The sequence below is a fragment of the Pseudophryne corroboree genome, chromosome 4 (assembly GCF_028390025.1).
Source record: "Pseudophryne corroboree isolate aPseCor3 chromosome 4, aPseCor3.hap2, whole genome shotgun sequence".
Classification (NCBI taxonomy): Eukaryota; Metazoa; Chordata; class Amphibia; order Anura; family Myobatrachidae; genus Pseudophryne; species Pseudophryne corroboree.
The window spans coordinates 862,647,302-862,672,354 of NC_086447.1; the positions used below are offsets into that span (position 1 = coordinate 862,647,302).

Genomic DNA, 25,053 nt, shown 5'->3' on the forward strand with positions numbered 1-25,053 from the left:
CCCCTGGATCCTACAAGTAGTATCCCGGGGGTACAGATGGGAATGTCGAGACGTTTCCCCTTCGCAGGCTCCTGAAGTCTGCTTTACCAAGTCTCCCTCCGACAAGGAGGTAGTATGGGAAAAAAATTCACAAGCTGTGTTCCCAGCAGGTGACAATTAAATTACCCCTCCTACTACAGAAAAGGGGTATTATTCCACACTATATTGTGGTACTGAAGCCAGAAGGCTAGGTGAGACTTATTCTAAAAAATTTTTTTTGAACACTTACAAAGGTTCAAATTAAGATGAAGTCACTCAGAGCAGTGATAACGAACCAGGAAGAAGGGGACTATATAGTGTCCCGGGACTTCAGGGATGCTTACCTCTATGTCCCAAATTTGCCCTTCTCACTAAGGGTACCTCAGGTTCGTGGTGCAGAACTGTCACTATCAGTTTCAGACGCTGCCGTTTGGATTGTCCACGGCACCCCGGGGTCTTTACCAAGGTAATGGCCGAATTGATGATTCTTCTTCGAAGAAAAGGCGTCTTAATTATCCCTTACTTGGACGATCTCCTGATAGGGGCATAGTCCAGGGAACAGTTGGAGGTCGGAGTAGCACTATCTCGGATACTGCTAAAATCAGCACGGGTGGATTCTAAATATTCCAAAATCGCAGCTGATCCCGACGACACGTCTGCTGTGCCTAGGGCTGATTCTGGACACAGTCCAGAAAAAGGTGTTTCTCCCGGAAGAGAAAGCCAGGGAGTTATCCGAGCAAGTCAGGAACCTCCTAAAAACAGTGCATCATTGCACAAGGGTCCTGGTAAAAATGGTGGCTTCCTACGAAGCAATTCCATTCGGCAGATTTCACGTAAGAACTTTTCAGTGGGATCTGCTGGACAAATGGTCCGGATCGCATCTTCAGATGCATCAGCGGATAACCCAATATCCAAGGACAAGGGTGTCTCTCCTGTGGTGGTTATAGAGTGCTCATCTTCTAGAGGGCCGCAGATTCGGCATTCAGGATTGGATGCTGGTAACCACGGAGCCCAGCCTGAGAGGCTGGGGAGCAGTCACACAAGGGAAAAATTTCCAGGGAGTGTGATCAAGTATGGAGACTTTTCTCCACATAAATATACTGGAGCTAAGGGTAAATTTATAATGCTCTAAGCTTAGCAAGACCTCTGCTTCAAGGTCAGCCGGTATTGATCCAGTGGGAAAAACATCACGGCAGTCGCCCACGTAAACAGACAGGGCGACACAAGAAGCAGGAGGGCAATGGCAGAAACTGCAAGGACTTTTCGCTGGGCGGAAAATCATGTGATAACACTGTCAGCAGTTTTTCATCTCGGGAATGGAAACTGGGAAGCAGACTTCCTCAGCACAACCTCCACCCGGGAGAGTGGAAACTTCATTGAGAAGTTTTTTTCCACATGATTGTAAACCGTTGGGAAATACCAAAGGTGGACATGATGGCGTCCCGTCTGAACAAAAAACGGGACAGGTATTGCGCCAGGTCAAGGGACCCTCAGGCAATAGATGTGGACGTTCTGGTAACACCGTGGGTGTACCAGTCGGTGTATGTGTTCCCTCCTCTGCTTCTCATACCTAAGGTGCTGAGAATTATAAGACGTAGAGGAGTAAGAACTATACTCATGGCTCCGGATTGGCCAAGAAGGACTTGGTACCCGGAACTTCAAGAGATGCTTACAGAGGTCTTATGGCCTCTGCCGCTAAGAAGGGACTTGCTTCAGCAAGTACCATGTCTGTTCCAAGACTTACCGCAGCTGCGTTTGTCGGCATGGCGATGGAAAGCCGGATCCTAAGGGAAAAAAGGCATTCCGGAAGAGGTCATTCCTACCCTGGTCAAAGCCAGAAAGGAGGTGACCGCACAACATTATCACCACGTGTGGCGAAAATTTGTTGCGTGGTGTGAGGCCAGGAAGGCCCCACAAAGAAATTTCAACTCGGTCGTTTCCTGCATTTCCTGCAAACAGGAGTGTCTATGGGCCTCAAATTGGGGTCCATTAAGGTTCAAATTCGGCCCTGTAAATTTTCTTCCAGAAAGAATTGGCTTCAGTTCCTGAAGTCCAGAAGTTTGTCAAGGGAGTATTGCATATACAAACCCCTTTTTTGTGCCTCCAGTGGCACTGTGGGATCTCAACGTAGTTCTGGGATTTCTCAAATCACATTGGTTTAAAACCAGTCAAATATGTGGATTTGCAGCATCTCACATAAAAAGGTGACCATGCTCTTGGCCCTGGCCTGGACCAGGCGAGTGTCAAATTGGTGGTTTTTTCTCAAAAAAGCCCATATCTGTTTGTCCATTCGGACAGGGCAGAGCTGCGGACTCGTCCCCAGTTCTCTCCCTAAGGTGGTGTCAGTGTTTCACCTGAACCAGCTTATTGTGGTGCCTTGCACCTACTAGGGACTTGGAGGACTCCAAGTTGCTAGAAGTTGTCAGGGCCCTGAAAATATATTCCAGGACAGCTGGAGTCAGAAAATCTGACTCGCTGTTTATACTGTATGCACCCAACAAGTTGGGTGCGCCTGCTTCTAAGCAGTCGATTGCTCGTTGGATTTGTAACACAATTCAACTTGCACATTCTGAGGCAGGCCTGCCACAGTCTAAATCGGTTAAGGCCCATTCCACAAGGAAGGTGGGCTCATCTTGGGCGGCTGCCCGAGAGGTCTCGGCATTACAACTCTGCCGAGCAGCTACGTGGTCAGGGGAGAACACGTTTGTAAAATTCTACAAATTTGATATCCTGGCAAAAGAGGACCTGGAGTTCTCTCATTCGGTGCTGCAGAGTCATCCGCACTCTCCCGCCCGTTTGGGAGCTTTGGTATAATCCCCATGGTCCTTTCAGGAACCCCAGCATCCACTAGGACGATAGAGAAAATAAGAATTTACTTACCGATAATTCTATTTCTCGGAGTCCGTAGTGGATGCTGGGCGCCCATCCCAAGTGCGGATTATCTGCAATACTTGTACATAGTTACAAAAATCGGGTTATTATTGTTGTGAGCCATCTTTTCAGAGGCTCCGCTGTTATCATACTGTTAACTGGGTTTAGATCACAAGTTGTACGGTGTGATTGGTGTGGCTGGTATGAGTCTTACCCGGGATTCAAAATTTCTCCCTTATTGTGTACGCTCGTCCGGGCACAGTACCTAACTGGCTTGGAGGAGGGTCATAGGGGGAGGAGCCAGTGCACACCACCTGATCCTAAAGCTTTACTTTTTGTGCCCTGTCTCCTGCGGAGCCGCTATTCCCCATGGTCCTTTCAGGAACCCCAGCATCCACTACGGACTCCGAGAAATAGAATTATCGGTAAGTAAATTCTTATTATTGTAATGGAATTGTCTCCACCCGCTCCCCATTCACCCCCTAATCACAGCAATTTGCCATGAGGGGGCAGGGCTCAATAATATCATGCCCATTCTATCTCCTCTGTCGGGGGGGGGGGGTTTCTGGGTACTCAGAAACTCCCCCTGTGTGCGTTACTGGTGTGATAACAGATCAAAGTGAGCTACAGCTTTGCTGTTGTGTCTTATCTGAAGAAAGAAAGGAGAGCAGAAGTTGTTTTAAGGAAATTTACTAATTGTTATAATAAAACTTTTAGGCGGGGGGGGGGGGGGGTTATCAAAGCTTGGAGAAAGATACAATTGTGAGAGATAATGTACCAACCAATCATCTCCTGTCATGTTTAAACACAGCCTGTAAAATGTAAGGCAGAAGCTGATTTACTTGTACTTTATCTCTCACAATTTTCTCTCTCCGAGCTTTGATAAACCCCCACCACCACCTCATAGCACTATTTATTAGCATTTGCAGCCATCACCTGAAAATAAATATTCCTTATCTCCACAATTTAGCTGCAATAAGCTAACTGACAAGTCGCTGGGACGTCAGCACATGTTCAAGTCGGGGCCACTGGGGGGCACCACCTTCTATTTCGCCTGAGCACCTGGTATGAATTTCCGCCCCTGGCTGTACTGGTATGAGAAGCAGTGTGTTTATTTCAAGCTAGACTGATGTATCAGATTTGGGGATTTTTTTGGTTTTAGTCTAAGAGGTTATACGTGTATTTGTGCATGATAATATAATAATAAAAATAACATAATAATAGTAACTAGTAATTAATACAAAAGTAATGTCTTGCATCATTCCTATCCCATCCCCCAATTATTATTATAGTGCTATCACACTGCAAGAACACGGTCAGATTATAAATGTATAATTAATGTCTGACAAGGCCCGATGTTCACAGCAATCGGAGTGAATTATCATTACACACTCCTCAGCATTCTTATGTTTCTATAGCTAAAAGCACCGCAGAATACAGTATGTTACATTTTGATCACCAAGGAAATGTTATCACAAAGCCAACAACACTATCATCTAACACACAGCAATATTTTGGGCATTTCATTCTGGTTTTCCGTTTGCATCTAGAACGGTGTATTAACATTAACGTGTATTTTCTATAACCACATAAATTGGAGAGTTTCTCATTTATAATTCTTACTTCTATGTAGTGACAATATTTTAGGCACTTTATTTTATTTCCATTATTTGCTGTGTTTTTGTTCTTTGGGCCTGATTCTGAGTTAAACTTAAAGCCGATCTTCATGTAAATTGTAGATTTTATGCTACTAATTCCCTAAAAACTAGAGATGTGCGGGTTTGGATTTACTCGCCAGAATTAACGCAAGTTCATATTTATCTGGATTTTTCTTATTGGCTATCCAAAACATGTAACATCCGAGAGCCAATAAAATGCTGTTTTGAGATCCTGGTAAATCCTGGTAAATCCTGGTAAATCCGAACCCGCACAACTCTACTGAAAACTATGTGCTCCTCATTGTGGGCCTGATTCATATTTGTAAGGAATAGCACACCTGCAAGGAAGTGGCTGTGCAATTCCGTGTCATTAAAATTTGAATACAGCAGGAGTCTTCTGTACCGAAGTTCCGAAGGCTCACTATCGTGACCATAGGTCATGTGACCATCGTGAACATAGGTCTCGATTCCCAATGGTTTTATGCACCTGCAATTAGGCTGGCCGTATGATACGGACAACAGGGTCTAGAAAGTCTGCGTCCAATTACACAGACCCTGGACCCATTATGCCTTCAAAATGGGACTGAAGCCCCTGTTTTGAAGAATGGTTCTGGGTGCGACCCCGCCCCCCAAACGCTTCAGCATGTAAATCCTGCTGCGGATAACATGGGGCTGTTAACAACATCGCGAGATCTGTCCTGCACATGCACAGAACGGGTTTTGTGCCTGCGCAGACCGCTAAACATCATATCTGTATGCAAACCATTGGCACTCAGAAATGTATTGACTACTCCTAGGTGGTGACTGGGAGATGGCTACTCATACTATATGCAGAGACTTACAGTCATATGCATTAGTTAGTGGGATGGTTGCGACTGCAGCCGCTCACAGTGGGCATCCCAACCCTTGCACATTCTCACACATGGTTGTACACCAGGAAGGGCTGATACTGACAACAGCATGAGGTTACAGAGAGGACTCTGGCAAAGGACGCTAACACAGTTGCTGCAGCATAAGCAGGCCCTTTGTGAAAGTCTTTAAATCAAGAAAAATCTCTTTCATGCACTATATGATTTGCTTGACTTGTCAGACAACCTGCCTGCCAGATGCAGAGATCGTGCTGCTCCCTGGGCCTTGTTCCCTTCGTGACTGCACTGCTTGCACCCCCTCCCTATGGCGCTGCTCAGCTCCATCCAGAACTCAACAGTCCCCATTGGCTCCTACTGTATTAGCTTTTATTACTTATTTAGAATGTAAGCTTTCATGGCCAGGGCACGGTCCTCTACTTATTGTATGTCTCAAATTAGACTGCAACAGGATGAGATGTAGCTGTGACCATTATGTTGAGAAGACTAGCACCAGAAGAGAGCAGCAGAGCAGTACACATTGACGTAACCAGTCTGGTACCGGACAGATGACCTGACTGAAGCTGGATTGGTGACCTGACTGGTAACCAATTGGTGACTGGACTGCAATGAGATTGGTAACTGGACTGGAACTGTATTGATGACCAAACTGAAACTGTATAGGTGACTGGAATGGAACTGGGTTTATGACTGGATTGGAACCAGACTTGATCCGGTGAGGCAATCGGACTGGAACCAATGAGACGGTTTGTGATCAGTAAAAACTGAGGGCCTAATTCAGATCTGATCACAGCAGCAAATTTGCTAGCTAATGGGCAGAACCATGTGCACTGTAGGGGGGCAAATGTAACATGTGCAGAGAGAGTTAGATTTGGGTGTGGTGTGTGAAAACTGAAATCGAGAAGCAGTCAGTATTTATCCTGCACAGAAACAAAATAACCCACCCAAATCTAACTCTGTACATGCAGTGCACATGGTTTTGCCCATTAGCTAACAAATTTGCTGCTGCAAATCTGAATTAGGGCCTGAGAGCACAGAACCAGACTGGCATCTTGGAAAGCGACGTTTCACTGGCAAGGAGTTGGTGCACAGGAAGTACTATTATAAGGGCTGCTAAGATCCGAGTAGCTGATGGAGTCAGGAGATGCCACGTGACAGCCTGAGTGGAAGAGACTGGGTCAGATGATCCATTCCAATATGGCGATGCCCATAGCATGCTTCCGGCACAAACTCTGGCATTCAGGACTGTGGCAAGGCATGGTGCAGGGAATGACACTCAGAGACTGCAGATGAGAGGACTTCGGAGCCAGCCAGTAAAGACAGGTTAGGAGTAAGTTACCCAGCATAGAACTCTGGAGCGTGACATACTCTCATAGGCGTGCGCAGGGGGGGTGCCTGGTGTGCACAGGCACCCCCTAATGTCCAGCACCCCCCACATGCCTGCACATAAGAGCAGTGCAGCACAGCGATCCCCGCAGAGCCTGCTGCTCAGTCCTGTGCTATTCCTTGCTGCCAGTAATGCATTTACCAGTATGCTCGCTGACTTCCTAGAACGCACAGCTGGAGAACCTCAGGCAGTCTGGGCAGCGGGCTCCTCTCTTACACTGCATCAGTATATTGCTCATACCATGTGGCATAATGTAAATTTCGGCTCATACTGTGTGGGGTAATGTGGTTTTCGGCTCATACTGTTTGAAGTAATGTGATTAAGCCATGTGATTTTACTGAGAGAATGTAAAATAGTGCTAGACATGCCCATCCGGCGGTGTACCCCCTAATATAATTAGCTGCGCACGCCTATGCATACTCTTCATTTAGTTGTTGTGTATTGACTATAGAGATGAGCGCCGGAAATTTTTCGGGTTTTGTGTTTTGGTTTTGGGTTCGGTTCCGCGGCCGTGTTTTGGGTTCGACCGCGTTTTGGCAAAACCTCACCGAATTTTTTTTGTCGGATTCGGGTGTGTTTTGGATTCGGGTGTTTTTTTCAAAAAACCCTAAAAAACAGCTTAAATCATAGAATTTGGGGGTCATTTTGATCCCAAAGTATTATTAACCTCAAAAACCATAATTTCCACTCATTTTCAGTCTATTCTGAATACCTCACACCTCACAATATTATTTTTAGTCCTAAAATTTGCACCGAGGTCGCTGTGTGAGTAAGATAAGCGACCCTAGTGGCCGACACAAACACCGGGCCCATCTAGGAGTGGCACTGCAGTGTCACGCAGGATGTCCCTTCCAAAAAACCCTCCCCAAACAGCACATGATGCAAAGAAAAAAAGAGGCGCAATGAGGTAGCTGACTGTGTGAGTAAGATAAGCGACCCTAGTGGCCGACACAAACACCGGGCCCATCTAGGAGTGGCACTGCAGTGTCACGCAGGATGGCCCTTCCAAAAAACCCTCCCCAAACAGCACATGACGCAAAGAAAAAAAGAGGCGCAATGAGGTAGCTGACTGTGTGAGTAAGATAAGCGACCCTAGTGGCCGACACAAACACCGGGCCCATCTAGGAGTGGCACTGCAGTGTCACGCAGGATGGCCCTTCCAAAAAACCCTCCCCAAACAGCACATGACGCAAAGAAAAAAAGAGGCGCAATGAGGTAGCTGACTGTGTGAGTAAGATAAGCGACCCTAGTGGCCGACACAAACACCGGGCCCATCTAGGAGTGGCACTGCAGTGTCACGCAGGATGTCCCTTCCAAAAAACCCTCCCCAAACAGCACATGACGCAAAGAAAAAAAGAGGCGCAATGAGGTAGCTGACTGTGTGAGTAAGATAAGCGACCCTAGTGGCCGACACAAACACCGGGCCCATCTAGGAGTGGCACTGCAGTGTCACGCAGGATGTCCCTTCCAAAAAACCCTCCCCAAACAGCACATGACGCAAAGAAAAAAAGAGGCGCAATGAGGTAGCTGACTGTGTGAGTAAGATAAGCGACCATAGTGGCCGACACAAACACCGGGCCCATCTAGGAGTGGCACTGCAGTGTCACGCAGGATGTCCCTTCCAAAAAACCCTCCCCAAACAGCACATGACGCAAAGAAAAAAAGAGGCGCAATGAGGTAGCTGACTGTGTGAGTAAGATAAGCGACCCTAGTGGCCGACACAAACACCGGGCCCATCTAGGAGTGGCACTGCAGTGTCACGCAGGATGGCCCTTCCAAAAAACCCTCCCCAATCAGCACATGATGCAAAGAAAAAGAAAAGAAAAAAGAGGTGCAAGATGGAATTGTCCTTGGGCCCTCCCACCCACCCTTATGTTGTATAAACAAAACAGGACATGCACACTTTAACCAACCCATCATTTCAGTGACAGGGTCTGCCACACGACTGTGACTGATATGACGGGTTGGTTTGGACCCCCCCCAAAAAAGAAGCAATTAATCTCTCCTTGCACAAACTGGCTCTACAGAGGCAAGATGTCCACCTCATCTTCACCCTCCGATATATCACCGTGTACATCCCCCTCCTCACAGATTATCAATTCGTCCCCACTGGAATCCACCATCTCAGCTCCCTGTGTACTTTGTGGAGGCAATTGCTGCTGGTCAATGTCTCCGCGGAGGAATTGATTATAATTCATTTTAATGAACATCATCTTCTCCACATTTTCTGGATGTAACCTCGTACGCCGATTGCTGACAAGGTGAGCGGCAGCACTAAACACTCTTTCGGAGTACACACTTGTGGGAGGGCAACTTAGGTAGAATAAAGCCAGTTTGTGCAAGGGCCTCCAAATTGCCTCTTTTTCCTGCCAGTATAAGTACGGACTGTGTGACGTGCCTACTTGGATGCGGTCACTCATATAATCCTCCACCATTCTATCAATGTTGAGAGAATCATATGCAGTGACAGTAGACGACATGTCCGTAATCGTTGTCAGGTCCTTCAGTCCGGACCAGATGTCAGCATCAGCAGTCGCTCCAGACTGCCCTGCATCACCGCCAGCGGGTGGGCTCGGAATTCTGAGCCTTTTCCTCGCACCCCCAGTTGCGGGAGAATGTGAAGGAGGAGATGTTGACAGGTCGCGTTCCGCTTGACTTGACAATTTTGTCACCAGCAGGTCTTTCAACCCCAGCAGACCTGTGTCTGCCGGAAAGAGAGATCCAAGGTAGGCTTTAAATCTAGGATCGAGCACGGTGGCCAAAATGTAGTGCTCTGATTTCAACAGATTGACCACCCGTGAATCCTTGTTAAGCGAATTAAGGGCTGCATCCACAAGTCCCACATGCCTAGCGGAATCGCTCCCTTTTAGCTCCTTCTTCAATGCCTCCAGCTTCTTCTGCAAAAGCCTGATGAGGGGAATGACCTGACTCAGGCTGGCAGTGTCTGAACTGACTTCACGTGTGGCAAGTTCAAAGGGCATCAGAACCTTGCACAACGTTGAAATCATTCTCCACTGCACTTGAGACAGGTGCATTCCACCTACTATATCGTGCTCAATTGTATAGGCTTGAATGGCCTTTTGCTGCTCCTCCAACCTCTGAAGCATATAGAGGGTTGAATTCCACCTCATTACCACTTCTTGCTTCAGATGATGGCAGGGCAGGTTCAGTAGTTTTTGGTGGTGCTCCAGTCTTCTGTACGTGGTGCCTGTACGCCGAAAGTGTCCCGCAATTTTTCTGGCCACCGACAGCATCTCTTGCACGCCCCTGTCGTTTTTAAAAAAATTCTGCACCACCAAATTCAAGGTATGTGCAAAACATGGGACGTGCTGGAATTTGCCCATATTTAATGCACACACAATATTGCTGGCGTTGTCCGATGCCACAAATCCACAGGAGAGTCCAATTGGGGTAAGCCATTCCGCGATGATCTTCCTCAGTTGCCGTAAGAGGTTTTCAGCTGTGTGCGTATTCTGGAAAGCGGTGATACAAAGCGTAGCCTGCCTAGGAAAGAGTTGGCGTTTGCGAGATGCTGCTACTGGTGCCGCCGCTGCTGTTCTTGCGGCGGGAGTCCATACATCTACCCAGTGGGCTGTCACAGTCATATAGTCCTGACCCTGCCCTGCTCCACTTGTCCACATGTCCGTGGTTAAGTGGACATTGGGTACAGCTGCATTTTTTAGGACACTGGTGACTCTTTTTCTGAGGTCTGTGTACATTTTTGGTATCGCCTGCCTAGAGAAATGGAACCTAGATGGTATTTGGTACCGGGGACACAGTACCTCCAACAAGTCTCTAGTTGGCTCTGCAGTAATGATGGATACCGGAACCACGTTTCTCACCACCCAGGATGCCAAGGCCTCAGTTATCCGCTTTGCAGTAGGATGACTGCTGTGATATTTCATCTTCCTCGCAAAGGACTGTTGAACAGTCAATTGCTTACTGGAAGTAGTACAAGTGGGCTTACGACTTCCCCTCTGGGATGACCATCGACTCCCAGCGGCAACAACAGCAGCGCCAGCAGCAGTAGGCGTTACACGCAAGGATGCATCGGAGGAATCCCAGGCAGGAGAGGACTCGTCAGAATTGCCAGTGACATGGCCTGCAGGACTATTGGCATTCCTGGGGAAGGAGGAAATTGACACTGAGGGAGTTGGTGGGGTGGTTTGCGTGAGCTTGGTTACAAGAGGAAGGGATTTACTGGTCAGTGGACTGCTTCCGCTGTCACCCAAAGTTTTTGAACTTGTCACTGACTTATTATGAATGCGCTGCAGGTGACGTATAAGGGAGGATGTTCCGAGGTGGTTAACGTCCTTACCCTTACTTATTACAGCTTGACAAAGGGAACACACGGCTTGACACCTGTTGTCCGCATTTCTGGTGAAATACCTCCACACCGAAGAGCTGATTTTTTTGGTATTTTCACCTGGCATGTCAACGGCCATATTCCTCCCACGGACAACAGGTGTCTCCCCGGGTACCTGACTTAAACAAACCACCTCACCATCAGAATCCTCCTGGTCAATTTCCTCCCCAGCGCCAGCAACACCCATATCCTCATCCTGGTGTACTTCAACACTGACATCTTCAATCTGACTATCAGGAACTGGACTGCGGGTGCTCCTTCCAGCACTTGCAGGGGGCGTGCAAATGGTGGAAGGCGCATGCTCTTCACGTCCAGTGTTGGGAAGGTCAGGCATCGCAACCGACACAATTGGACTCTCCTTGTGGATTTGGGATTTCGAAGAATGCACAGTTCTTTGCTGTGCTGCTTTTGCCAGCTTGAGTCTTTTCATTTTTCTAGCGAGAGGCTGAGTGCTTCCATCCTCATGTGAAGCTGAACCACTAGCCATGAACATAGGCCAGGGCCTCAGCCGTTCCTTGCCACTCCGTGTGGTAAATGGCATATTGGCAAGTTTACGCTTCTCCTCCGACAATTTTATTTTAGGTTTTGGAGTCCTTTTTTTACTGATATTTGGTGTTTTGGATTTGACATGCTCTGTACTATGACATTGGGCATCGGCCTTGGCAGACGACGTTGCTGGCATTTCATCGTCTCGGCCATGACTAGTGGCAGCAGCTTCAGCACGAGGTGGAAGTGGATCTTGATCTTTCCCTAATTTTGGAACCTCAACATTTTTGTTCTCCATATTTTAATAGGCACAACTAAAAGGCACCTCAGGTAAACAATGGAGATGGATGGATTGGATACTAGTATACAATTATGGACGGGCTGCCGAGTGCCGACACAGAGGTAGCCACAGCCGTGAACTACCGCACTGTACTGTGTCTGCTGCTAATATATAGACTGGTTGATAAAGAGATAGTATACTCGTAACTAGTATGTATGTATAAAGAAAGAAAAAAAAACCACGGTTAGGTGGTATATACAATTATGGACGGGCTGCCGAGTGCCGACACAGAGGTAGCCACAGCCGTGAACTACCGCACTGTACTGTGTCTGCTGCTAATATATAGACTGGTTGATAAAGAGATAGTATACTCGTAACTAGTATGTATGTATAAAGAAAGAAAAAAAAACCACGGTTAGGTGGTATATACAATTATGGACGGGCTGCCGAGTGCCGACACAGAGGTAGCCACAGCCGTGAACTACCGCACTGTACTGTGTCTGCTGCTAATATATAGACTGGTTGATAAAGAGATAGTATACTCGTAACTAGTATGTATGTATAAAGAAAGAAAAAAAAACCACGGTTAGGTGGTATATACAATTATGGACGGGCTGCCGAGTGCCGACACAGAGGTAGCCACAGCCGTGAACTACCGCACTGTACTGTGTCTGCTGCTAATATATAGACTGGTTGATAAAGAGATAGTATACTCGTAACTAGTATGTATGTATAAAGAAAGAAAAAAAAACCACGGTTAGGTGGTATATACAATTATGGACGGGCTGCCGAGTGCCGACACAGAGGTAGCCACAGCCGTGAACTACCGCACTGTACTGTGTCTGCTGCTAATATAGACTGGTTGATAAAGAGATAGTATACTCGTAACTAGTATGTATGTATAAAGAAAGAAAAAAAAACCACGGTTAGGTGGTATATACAATTATGGACGGGCTGCCGAGTGCCGACACAGAGGTAGCCACAGCCGTGAACTACCGCACTGTACTGTGTCTGCTGCTAATATAGACTGGTTGATAAAGAGATAGTATACTCGTAACTAGTATGTATGTATAAAGAAAGAAAAAAAAACCACGGTTAGGTGGTATATACAATTATGGACGGGCTGCCGAGTGCCGACACAGAGGTAGCCACAGCCGTGAACTACCGCACTGTACTGTGTCTGCTGCTAATATATAGACTGGTTGATAAAGAGATAGTATACTCGTAACTAGTATGTATGTATAAAGAAAGAAAAAAAACCACGGTTAGGTGGTATATACAATTATGGACGGGCTGCCGAGTGCCGACACAGAGGTAGCCACAGCCGTGAACTACCGCACTGTACTGTGTCTGCTGCTAATATATAGACTGGTTGATAAAGAGATAGTATACTCGTAACTAGTATGTATGTATAAAGAAAGAAAAAAAAACCACGGTTAGGTGGTATATACAATTATGGACGGGCTGCCGAGTGCCGACACAGAGGTAGCCACAGCCGTGAACTACCGCACTGTACTGTGTCTGCTGCTAATATAGACTGGTTGATAAAGAGATAGTATACTCGTAACTAGTATGTATGTATAAAGAAAGAAAAAAAAACCACGGTTAGGTGGTATATACAATTATGGACGGGCTGCCGAGTGCCGACACAGAGGTAGCCACAGCCGTGAACTACCGCACTGTACTGTGTCTGCTGCTAATATATAGACTGGTTGATAAAGAGATAGTATACTCGTAACTAGTATGTATGTATAAAGAAAGAAAAAAAAACCACGGTTAGGTGGTATATACAATTATGGACGGGCTGCCGAGTGCCGACACAGAGGTAGCCACAGCCGTGAACTACCGCACTGTACTGTGTCTGCTGCTAATATATAGACTGGTTGATAAAGAGATAGTATACTCGTAACTAGTATGTATGTATAAAGAAAGAAAAAAAAAACACGGTTAGGTGGTATATACAATTATGGACGGGCTGCCGAGTGCCGACACAGAGGTAGCCACAGCCGTGAACTACCGCACTGTACTGTGTCTGCTGCTAATATAGACTGGTTGATAAAGAGATAGTATACTCGTAACTAGTATGTATGTATAAAGAAAGAAAAAAAAACCACGGTTAGGTGGTATATACAATTATGGACGGGCTGCCGAGTGCCGACACAGAGGTAGCCACAGCCGTGAACTACCGCACTGTACTGTGTCTGCTGCTAATATAGACTGGTTGATAAAGAGATAGTATACTACTAATATTATATATACTGGTGGTCAGGTCACTGGTCACTAGTCACACTGGCAGTGGCACTCCTGCAGCAAAAGTGTGCACTGTTTAATTTTAATATAATATTATGTACTCCTGGCTCCTGCTATAACCTATAACTGGCACTGCAGTAGTGCTCCCCAGTCTCCCCCACAATTATAAGCTGTGTGAGCTGAGCAGTCAGACAGATATATAATATATATAGATGATGCAGCACACTGGCCTGAGCCTGAGCAGTGCACACAGATATGGTATGTGACTGACTGAGTCACTGTGTGTATCGCTTTTTTCAGGCAGAGAACGGATATATTAAATAAACTGCACTGTGTGTCTGGTGGTCACTCACTATATAATATATTATGTACTCCTGGCTCCTGCTATAACCTATAACTGGCACTGCAGTAGTGCTCCCCAGTCTCCCCCACAATTATAAGCTGTGTGAGCTGAGCAGTCAGACAGATATATATAATATTATATATAGATAATAGATGATGCAGCACACTGGCCTGAGCCTGAGCAGTGCACACAGATATGGTATGTGACTGAGTCACTGTGTGCTGTGTATCGCTTTTTTCAGGCAGAGAACGGATTATAAATAAAACTGGTGGTCACTATCAGCAAAACTCTGCACTGTACTGAGTACTCCTAATGCTCCCCAAAATTAGTAAATCAAGTGTCTCTCTAATCTATTCTAAACGGAGAGGACGCCAGCCACGTCCTCTCCCTATCAATCTCAATGCACGTGTGAAAATGGCGGCGACGCGCGGCTCCTTATATAGAATCCGAGTCTCGCGATAGAATCCGAGCCTCGCGAGAATCCGACAGCGTCATGATGACGTTCGGGCGCGCTCGGGTTAACCGAGCAAGGCGGGAAGATCCGAGTCGCTCGGACCCGTGAAAAAAAACATGAAGTTCTGGCGGGTTCGGATTCAGAGAAACCGAACCCGCTCATCTCTAACCAGAAGAGAGCAGCAGAGCAGTACACAATGACGTAACCAGTCTGGTACCGGATAGATGACCTGACTGAAGCTGGATTGGTGACCTGACTGGTAACCAATTGGTGACTGGACTGCAATGAGATTGGTAACTGGACTGGAACTGTATTGATGACCAAACTGGAACTGTATAGGTGACTGGAATGGAACTGGGTTTATGACTGGATTGGAACCAGACTTGATCCGGTAAGGCAATCCGACTGGAACCAATGAGACGGTTTGTGATCAGTAGGAACTGAGGGCCTAATTCAGATCTGATCACAGCAGCAAATTTGCTAGCTAATGGGCAGAACCATGTGCACTGCAGGGGGGGCAAATGTAACATGTGCAGAGGGAGTTAGATTTGGGTGTGGTGTGTTAAAACTGAAATTGAAAAGCAGTCAGTATTTATCCTGCACAGAAACAAAATAACCCACCCAAATCTAACTCTGCACATGTTACATCTGCCACACCTGCAGTGCACATGGTTTTGTCCATTAGATAACAAATTTGCTGCTGCAAATCTGAATTAGGGCCTGAGAGCACAGAACCAAGCGACGTTTCACTGGCAAGGAGTTGGTGCACAGGAAGTACTATTATAAGGGCTGCTAAGATCCGGCTAAGATCCGAGTAGCTGATGGAGTCAGGAGATGCCACGTGACAGCCTGAGTGGAAGAGACTGGGTCAGATGATCCATTCCAATATGGCGATGCCCATAGCATGCTTCCGGCACAAACTCTGGCATTCAGGACTGTGGCAAGGCATGGTGCAGGGAATGACACTCAGAGACTGCAGATGAGAGGACTTCGGAGCCAGCCAGTAAAGACAGGTTAGGAGTAAGTTACCCAGCATAGAACTCTGGAGCGTGACATACTCTTCATTTAGTTGTTGTGTATTGACTACCGAATTTTGGGGAGAAACCATGGACTACAGGAAGAGGGTGTTATTTTAACCACATCCTATCCACTTCCTAGATTTATGGGAAATGGGGGAGCATGATAACGTGACTAAGCAAGGCAACAAGTATGGCTACTAATAATGATATAGCTATGCAGTATAATAAAGCATCCAAATGGGATATTTTTCTTTTCAGTATACTGTATGTGTCCTTTATTTTTTGGTTTTATGATGGGAAAGAAATGAGCAGTCAGAGTATGGCAACACCAACTATTCAATAAATAATCTTTGCAATGCAAATATCAATGCTTTATATTTACATAACAAATCAATTCATGCTGGAGACGTGAAACTGTGATGGGGCAATAAAGATACGTTTTAGGTGTCTGCATTCATCATTTGCAAATATACAGAGATGCTGTAGACTTTGGTGGTCATTCCGAGTTGATCGCAGCCAGCAACTTTTTGCTGCTGCTGCAATCAACTAGTACACGCCTATGGGGGAGTGTATTTTAGCTTAGCAGGGCTGCGGTCGCTGTCCAATCACATCTTCAGCGCTGACAGGGATGTGCTTTCATGTGAGCTGAAAGCCTGTCCCTGTCAATGAGGCACTGATACTAGTGCTGCTTTATCCATGTTTTTCAATGGGCTTTTTCAGTCCAGTGCTTGCCCCCCCCCCCCCTGTATCCCGTTCCCATTGTGAATGGGAGGCACTGCTATAAGTGCCTCCCAAACTAATTTTATGTATTAAAATGATTGGAATAATATAAAGAAGAAACTTATGACACAGAATATGTGTCATAAGTATCTTCTTTCTATTATTTTAATCATTAATGACAGGGGTGGCACTGCCTCCCCTGACAGCACGTCCCTGGAACCCACAGGGATTGGTGGCAGCAAAGGCAAAAGGGCCGCACAAGGAGGGGTGTGGCAAGAAGGGGAAGGAGAATGCGATGAATAATGTGTTTAATTTATCTCAACATACGTTGACTTCAGCTGAGGAACCTGTGTTATCATTGGGACTTTCTTTTGTACCTACCTTTCAGTGTAAAGAATTTGATTTTCAGGTGGATTTATATAAGATGGGTCGCAAGTTGCAACTAAGATAATTTTTCAAGGACAAAGGTGACTCTAGTATTGAGCATAACCTTTTTAGCATTAAGAAATCCAGTGACTTTGACCCTCCCTTTGCCAACCCTAGCATTAAAACATTTTTGAGGATGGTGAAGGAGTACTTTAATGTGTCATCCAATAGGTGCAGTCATTACCAGAATATCAGTCTTGAACAAAGAATGGCAATTAAGGACCTACATAATAACAAAGATATTGTAATACATACAGCAGATAAGGGCGGGGGAGTGGTAATCTTGGATTATCAATACTATGATGAAGATATCAGAGCCCATTTAAGTGATGCTATTACTTACACCAAAAAAAAATCACATAATCCAATGTACGAAATAAAAACTAAGGTTGATTTATTGTTATCCCGGGGCTTGTCAAGTGGCTGGATTGATGATCAATTGGTTAGGATTTTGACTGTGGATTATCCAGTCACCCCAATCTTGTACTGCATTCCAAAAATCCATAAATCTCTTGACAGGCCTCCGGGTTGGCCAATAGTGATGAATAATGTGTTTAATGTATCTAAACATATGTTGACTTCAGCTGAGGAATCTGTGTTATCATTGGGACTTTCTTTTGTACCTACCTTTCAGCATGAGGAATTTTATTTTTAGGTGGATTTATATAAAATGGGTCGCAAGTTGCGACTAAGAGAATTTTCAAGGACAAAGGTGACTCTAGTATTCAGCGTAACCTTTTTAGCATTAAGAAATCCAGTGACTTTGACCCTCCCTCTGCCAACCCTAGCATTAAAACATTTTTGAGGATGGTGAATCTTGGATGATCAATACTATGACCTTGGATTATCAATACTATGATGAAGATATCAGAGCCCAGTTAAGTGATGCTGTTACTTACACCAAAAAATTACATAATCCGATGTACGAAATAAAAACTAAGGTTGACTTATTGTTGTCCCGGGGCTTGTCAAGTGGTTAGGGTTTTGACCGTGGATTATCCAGTCAACCCAATTTTGTACTGTATTCCAAAAATCCATAAATCTCTTGACAGGCATCCGGGTTGGCCAATAGTATTGGCTGAAAATTCAGTTTTAGAACCCTTAGCTAAATATATAGATTTCTTGTTGCAGCCCCCTGTGGTTTACAGCAAGAGCTACATAAGGGATACGGGTGATTTTTTTTTAGTAAACTCACTCAGATTACAGGATTACCTATTGATTTTTTGTTTGCCACTATGGATGTCTCATCCTTGTTTACAGTTATACCCCATGAAGAGGGTGTTACAGCAGTGCGTCAGGCATTATTTGATTTTGATTTCAGTAGTCCACCAATTGATTTTGTGTGTGATATGATTAAGGTAATCCTCACTCACTGTCCCTAGGGAGAAACCACGTCACAAAATATGGAGCATCAGGTAAATTTGTACATGTAAATATAATTCACATATATATTCCTTTTGTGCAAAGCAAAAAATCATTACTTTGAGTACGAGATGAAAACAACCTATAAAGTGTACAAATTTACCAGACGCTCCATATTTTGTGACGTGGTTTCTCCCTAGGGACAGTTCCCACTAGTCAAATTCTAATAGTGTTAAATCTTTTAGAACATCTTTTTCTCCTTTTCACTGCTTACTATTTTCTGTAGACTCTCATCCACGATCCAGGGTGTACTTTGCCACTGAGTGGCAATTGTTTCACCCCACCTAACGTGGAAAGCAGATCTACACATTAGATGGCTTCATCTTTCTAAATCTCCCTACTCTACCATTCCTATATATGTGCACTCTCATTGGTAGATAGCCTCTCTACTATCATACCACGCTGCTAATGCCCGATCTCGTCCGATCTTGGAAGCTAAACAGCGTCGGGCCGGGTTAGTACCTTGAGAGGAGACTCCCTGGGAATACCTGGTGTTGTAGAGTAGGGACTATTCCCCTTCCTCTGAAGGGTGGACACCAACAGCAGTATCACCACTGTTTGTTCTTTCTAAACTTCTCCTTACTTTCACTGCGCTCAGGTCATGCCAATATAGATATCTCCAATTTCGTGCAATATGGAACAACAGGTGAATAATTAATTGCTTAGTATTAACCCGATTTAAGTGGTTTTCTAAGACACAATATTGACCTCCTTGGTTGGTCTCATCAATACAGAATATCTGTACTAGTCAGGAGAAACGGGTGTCAGACTATCAGGTGTCTGCAGCCTTTCTAATCCTTCTCGTGTTATTAACAGACCAGAACATTTTTACATTTTTTCACATCTTTCTTATGTCTACACCTTTCTTTGGATCGTAGAGGGGTAATTTTTTAATTTTGATTAATAAACATACATTTTAATATTTTTCTCTCATAACTGAAGAATAATTCTTCTTTCTATAAGAGTGCGCCCACACAAGAGCTTTCTATCTCTCCCCTTGTCAGTGTATCTTAGCTTAGCAGAATTGCGAACGAAAGATTAGCAGAATTGCGAATAGAAAATTCTTAGCAGTTTCTGAGTAGCTCGAGACTTACTCCTACACTGCGATCAGCTCAGCCCGTTTCATTCCTGGTTTGACGTCACAAACACGCCCTGCGTTCGGCCAGCCACTCCCCTGTTTCTCCAGACACTCCCGCGTTTTATCCTGGCACGCCTGCATTTTTCCGCACACTCCCAAAAACGGTCAGTTTCCGCCCAGAAACACCCACTTCCTGTCAATCACACTCCGATCACATCAACGATGAAAATTCTTCGTTCGGACGTGAGTAAATCTACTAAGTTTTGTGCTAAAATACTTAGCACATACGCACTGCGTACCATGCGAATGTGCATTTTCGCCTTAATTGCTCTGTTGCGAAAATCGGCAACGAGTGAACAACTCGGAATGACCCCCATGGACAGACCAAACAGACATCACAAATGTCAGACAGAATGGTCATTACTACCCATTATGACGTTAATGCTCCAGTTTTTGCCCAGTCAGTTAGGAAAAATTGGCCGATAATAACCACAGATAAGGCCTTTAAGAATGTTGAAAAGAAGCTGTTGATTTCATTTGGCAGGGGACCAAATTTAAAACAGTTATTGATGCAACCGATGAAGAACTTCAACAAAAGGACTACACGCTCTTGGTTAGCCACCAATAGGTTTGGCTGTTTTTGTTGTCTGGGTTGCACGACTTGTAACACTATGCTCACTGGTAAAAGCTTCTCACATCCTCATACAGGCAAAAAGATCCCCATAAAGCATCACATCACACGTACAACGGATCATGTAATTTACATCCTGATGTGACCATGCGGACTCTATTATGTGGGCAAAACCACTACTACATTTCAAGAAAAAATAGCGAATCATCGTCTTTCAATTAGACAGGCTGTTGCCAACAAACAGAGTGACAAACTAGTGGCTCAGCATTTTTTGATGAACAAACATCAGCTTGCATCACTCAAATGCATGATCATCGATCATCGATCATTTCCCCAAGTTGAACAGGGGGGGGGGGGGGGGGGGGGGGTGACCATGGATGGAGATTGCTTCAAAAGGAATCTAGATGGATTTATGCGTTGGAAGGTAATAAGGAGTTCAAGTTTTCAAACAAATGGGAGGGGACATTATTGAGAATCTCACTCAGTGTGTGTTGTGCAAGATGTATGTGCACCTGGAGCAGCCGATCCCTGTGCGAATACATATGCACGAGATGTGTGCAAACGGTTGCCCTGGAAGCCCAGGTAACTGATCTAGGGCAGACCATTATGCGACTGAGGGATATTCATAATCTCAAGCAAAGTTTAGATATAATGTTAGAGAAGTTGCAAGGGGGGACACTGGCAGACGAGTATAATCAGGTAGCCAGCTGGGTCACTGTTAGAAGGGAAAAAAAAGAGGGGGAGGCACGACATCTGTGAACTATCAAACCTGAACAAATTTGCCCGATTGGACGAAGATTCGGTGGATGATAGCGAGTAAGTGACAGAGCTGGAGGAGACTGTTCACTCTAGCAACCGGAGGAGTGGACCCTCCAGCTCAGATGGGATGAAAGGTAGAGAGGCACCCAGGCAGATGATGGTGGTAGGGGACTCTATCATCAGGAAGGCTACCAGGATCGTGATCGCCATATGGTCTGTTGTCTCCAGGGTGCTCGGGTATGGCACATCGCGGACTGGGTAGATAGATTGTTGGGAGAGGCTGGAAATGACCCGGCGGTTTTGGTGCACGTTGGCACCAACGACAAAGTTAGTGGTAGGTAGGATGTCCTTAAGAAAGATTATAGGGACTTAGGCCAGAAACTAAAAGAAAGGACATCTAAGGTAATATTCTCCAAAATATTACCAGTGCCACGCGCTAGCCCAGTGAGGCAAAGGGAGATCAGGGAGGTATATGTGTGGCTTAGAGACTGGTGTAGGAAGGAGGGGTTTGTGTTACTGGAACACTGGGCGGATTTCTCAGTCAGGCGCCATCTTTTTTGTCGCGATGGATTGCACCTGAATGAGGAGGGTGCTGGGGGGAAGGATGGCTAGTAGGTTGGAGGAGCTTTTAAACTAGGAGCCTGGGGTGAGGGTTTAGCTAGAAACTATGGGTCATGCAGTGAGAATAGTAAGGATGCTGGTAGTGAGCTAAATGGGGGTGGAGAAGGGGAGAGGGAAAGAGCAGCCGACAAAGGCAAGGGTATTTACATGGGTTCTAAAAAGGGTATTAATAAAGGTATTGCCAAAACATTAACTAACAACACTTATGTGTCATCATTACAGCATATAGAAAATTATGTACGTAGCATAAGTGAAAATACTTATGTCGGGGCAGAGAGTTTAGATGGAGACATTGGATTGATCAAAGAGAAGAGTAAGGTGGGCAGTATTAAGTATGATGGGAGTGGAGAGGGAGCGAGAAGAACAGTCAGTAAGAGTAACTCTAGGGAGGCACTAGTAAACCATAATAGGATACCTTTAAAAAAACAAATGGACAAGGTAACCACTTAACTAAAATGTATGCTTGCAAACGCAAGAAGCCTAGCAGGTAAAATGGGGGAATTGGAATTGTTAGCATCAAAGGCTGAGTATGATATTATAGGTATTATGGAAACATGGTGGGACGACTCTCACGACTGGGTTGCAAACTTGGAGGGGTATTCTCTTTTCAGGAGGGACAGGGCAAGTAAAAGAGGAGGAGGTGTATGTCTTTATGTTGAACCATCTCTTAAACCATACTTAAAGGAGGTTATTTATGAGGGGACTGGAGATAATGTGGAGTCACTATGGGTTGAAATCTCAAGTGGGAGTATTGATGCAAAAAAACTAGTCATAGGCACGTGCTACAAACAGCTGGATATTAGCATACATGAGGAAGAACAACTCTTGCAGCAAGTCGAAAGGGCTGCGGGATTGGGGGACATCCTAGTGATTGGGGATTTTAATTATCCTGATATAAATTGGAGTAACGATTCATGTGTTAAAGCTAGGGGCAACAGGTTCTTAAATATGTTAAAGGATCATTATTTGTCTCAATTAGTCGACGACCCAACTAGGGGTAAAACTACTCTGGATCTAGTAATTACTAATAATGTGAACATTATATCAAACATAGTTGGGGAGACTTTGGGTAACAGTGATCACTATATGATCACATTCGACATCGGTTTCAGGAAACATACTGTAGCTATAAGGGTTCAACCAAAACATTTAACTTAAGGAAGGCTAATTTCAGTATGCTGAGATGTGCACTAAACAACATTGAGTGGGAAGTTTTGTTTCACAGCAATAACACTTCAGAAATGTGGGATGCTTTAAAAGGCTTGCTGGATAGCAATATTCACAAAATGATGACAGTAATGACTCGTGGTTAGATACTTGTTTAAGTGAAGAAGTAGTCTGGGAGAGACTAAGCAAAATTAAGGTTAATAAATCACATGGCCCTGATGGACTTCACCCGAGGGTTCCTATGGAGCTTAGGTCACAACTAGCAAGACCCCTATACTTGATTTTCAATAGTTCCATTAGATCAGGCATGGTACCGAAGGATTGGTGTATAGCTGAGGTAGTGCCATTATTTAAAAAGGGATCAAAAAATCATCTGGGTTACTACAGATCGGTTAGTTTGACATCTATAGTGGGGAAAATATTGGAAGGAATTCTAAGGGATAGCATACAGGAGTATCTGCAGACTGCTAAGATTATTAGCAAGAACCAGCATGGGTTTGTGAGGGTCAGATCATGTCAAACTAACTCAGTTAGCTTCTATGAGGAAGTGAGCGACAATCTTGACCAGGGAAAAGCAGTGGATGTGGTCTACTAAGATTTTGCAAAAGCCTTAGATACAGTGCCTCACAGGAGACTGATCATCAAATTAGAGGAGCTTGGCCTAGGAAAAACTGTTTGTACATGGATAACTAACTGGCTGGATAACAGGGTACAGCAAGTAGTGGTCAACGGGAAGTCCTCAAGCTGGACACCAGTAGTAAACGGAATACCACAAGGGTCCGGACTCGGGCCACTACTGTTCAACATATGTATCAATGACCTAGAAATAGGCCTGGAAAGCACAGTGTCAATCTTTGCAGATGATACTAAACTGTGTAGGGTAAATAATTTGGAAATAGATGTGGAGTCTCTACAGAATGACTTATCTAAACCTGAAATCAGGGCGTCTAAATGGAGAATGAGGTTCAATATAGAAAAATGCAAGGTTATATATTTCGGTACTAAAAACAAACTTGCATCCTACATATTAAATGGGGAAAATCTAGGGGTAACAGTATTGGAAAAGGATTTGGGAGTACTCATTGATAATAGGCTTAATAACCGTATACAATGTCAAAGCGCAGTAAAGAAGGCAAGTAAGGTGCTAGCGTGCATAAAACAGGGAAATGAGACAAGGCATGAGAGTAATCATAGAACACTTAACAAATCCCCTCTTGCGCTATAAATGATATGGTATGGCTAAGAGTTCAATAAATCAAACTTGTTATTCCATATATTTTATATATTTTAATACATAAAATATATATATATATATATATATATATATATATATATTTCACAGATAAACAACTTGACCGGTCAATAAAATCACTAACACTGTATATTCATATATAATATTATAAACTTCCTAAGGAGGTGGATCTAGGCATACTCTGTGCACAGAAAAATATAATGTTCTAATGGTAAAGGTAAAACTCAGTCGTATATTGAATTCAAAAAGTCAAATACCAGCTGTAATTTGAACCCATGTAACAAATAGTATCCTTGAGAGTTACTTTGTATTGGAGTTCCTCAATGAGTTGCCGCTCAGCAAAGAAGAATAATAATGTTAAAAGAAACCGCTTCACACTGGAGCCTTATGTGTGGCTTCCACCTGTAGTATTAGCACGGGAGAGTCCCAATGACAGACGAGGCGGTCTCGGGCTGCGGGAACCGGCACCTGCGCTGGCGCCTGCTGTGCTGATTAATTACCCGACTTCCAAGCTCTGTGAGTCCACACCTCTATGTGCCGTCTGCAAGCACCACAGTCGCGGTCTCTCTCCTCCCGATTTTCGTCTGTCTAGAGACAGTGACGCAGGATGGCAATGCGGTTCTGGGTTCCAAAGCTGGTACAGGGGTCCAATGTTCTGCTTCTGACGCGTTTCGCTCCTCTCACGGGGGCTTTATCAATGAATGCGAGTAATCATGCCACTGTACAAATCATTGGTACGTCCGCACCTGGAATATTGTGTTCAATTTTGGGCACCACTGTATAAAAAAGATATTGGTGAACTTGAAAGGTTTCAAAGGAGAGCTACTAAATTGATTAAAAGGGCTAGAGAGACTGAATTACGAGGACAGGCTTACTAGGTTGAATATGTTTATACTGGAAAAGAAGCATCTAAGAGGAAACATTATTAATATCTTCAAATATGTAAAGGGACAATACAAAGAGTTATCAGAGGAATTAT

General features: G+C 44.7%; 1 pseudogene; it reads left to right on the top strand.

The window, feature by feature from the left end:
- Window positions 1-18,950: 18,950 nt before the first annotated feature.
- Window positions 18,951-19,069, top strand: LOC134913746 (5S ribosomal RNA; annotated as a pseudogene).
- The last annotated feature ends 5,984 nt before the right edge of the window (window positions 19,070-25,053 follow it).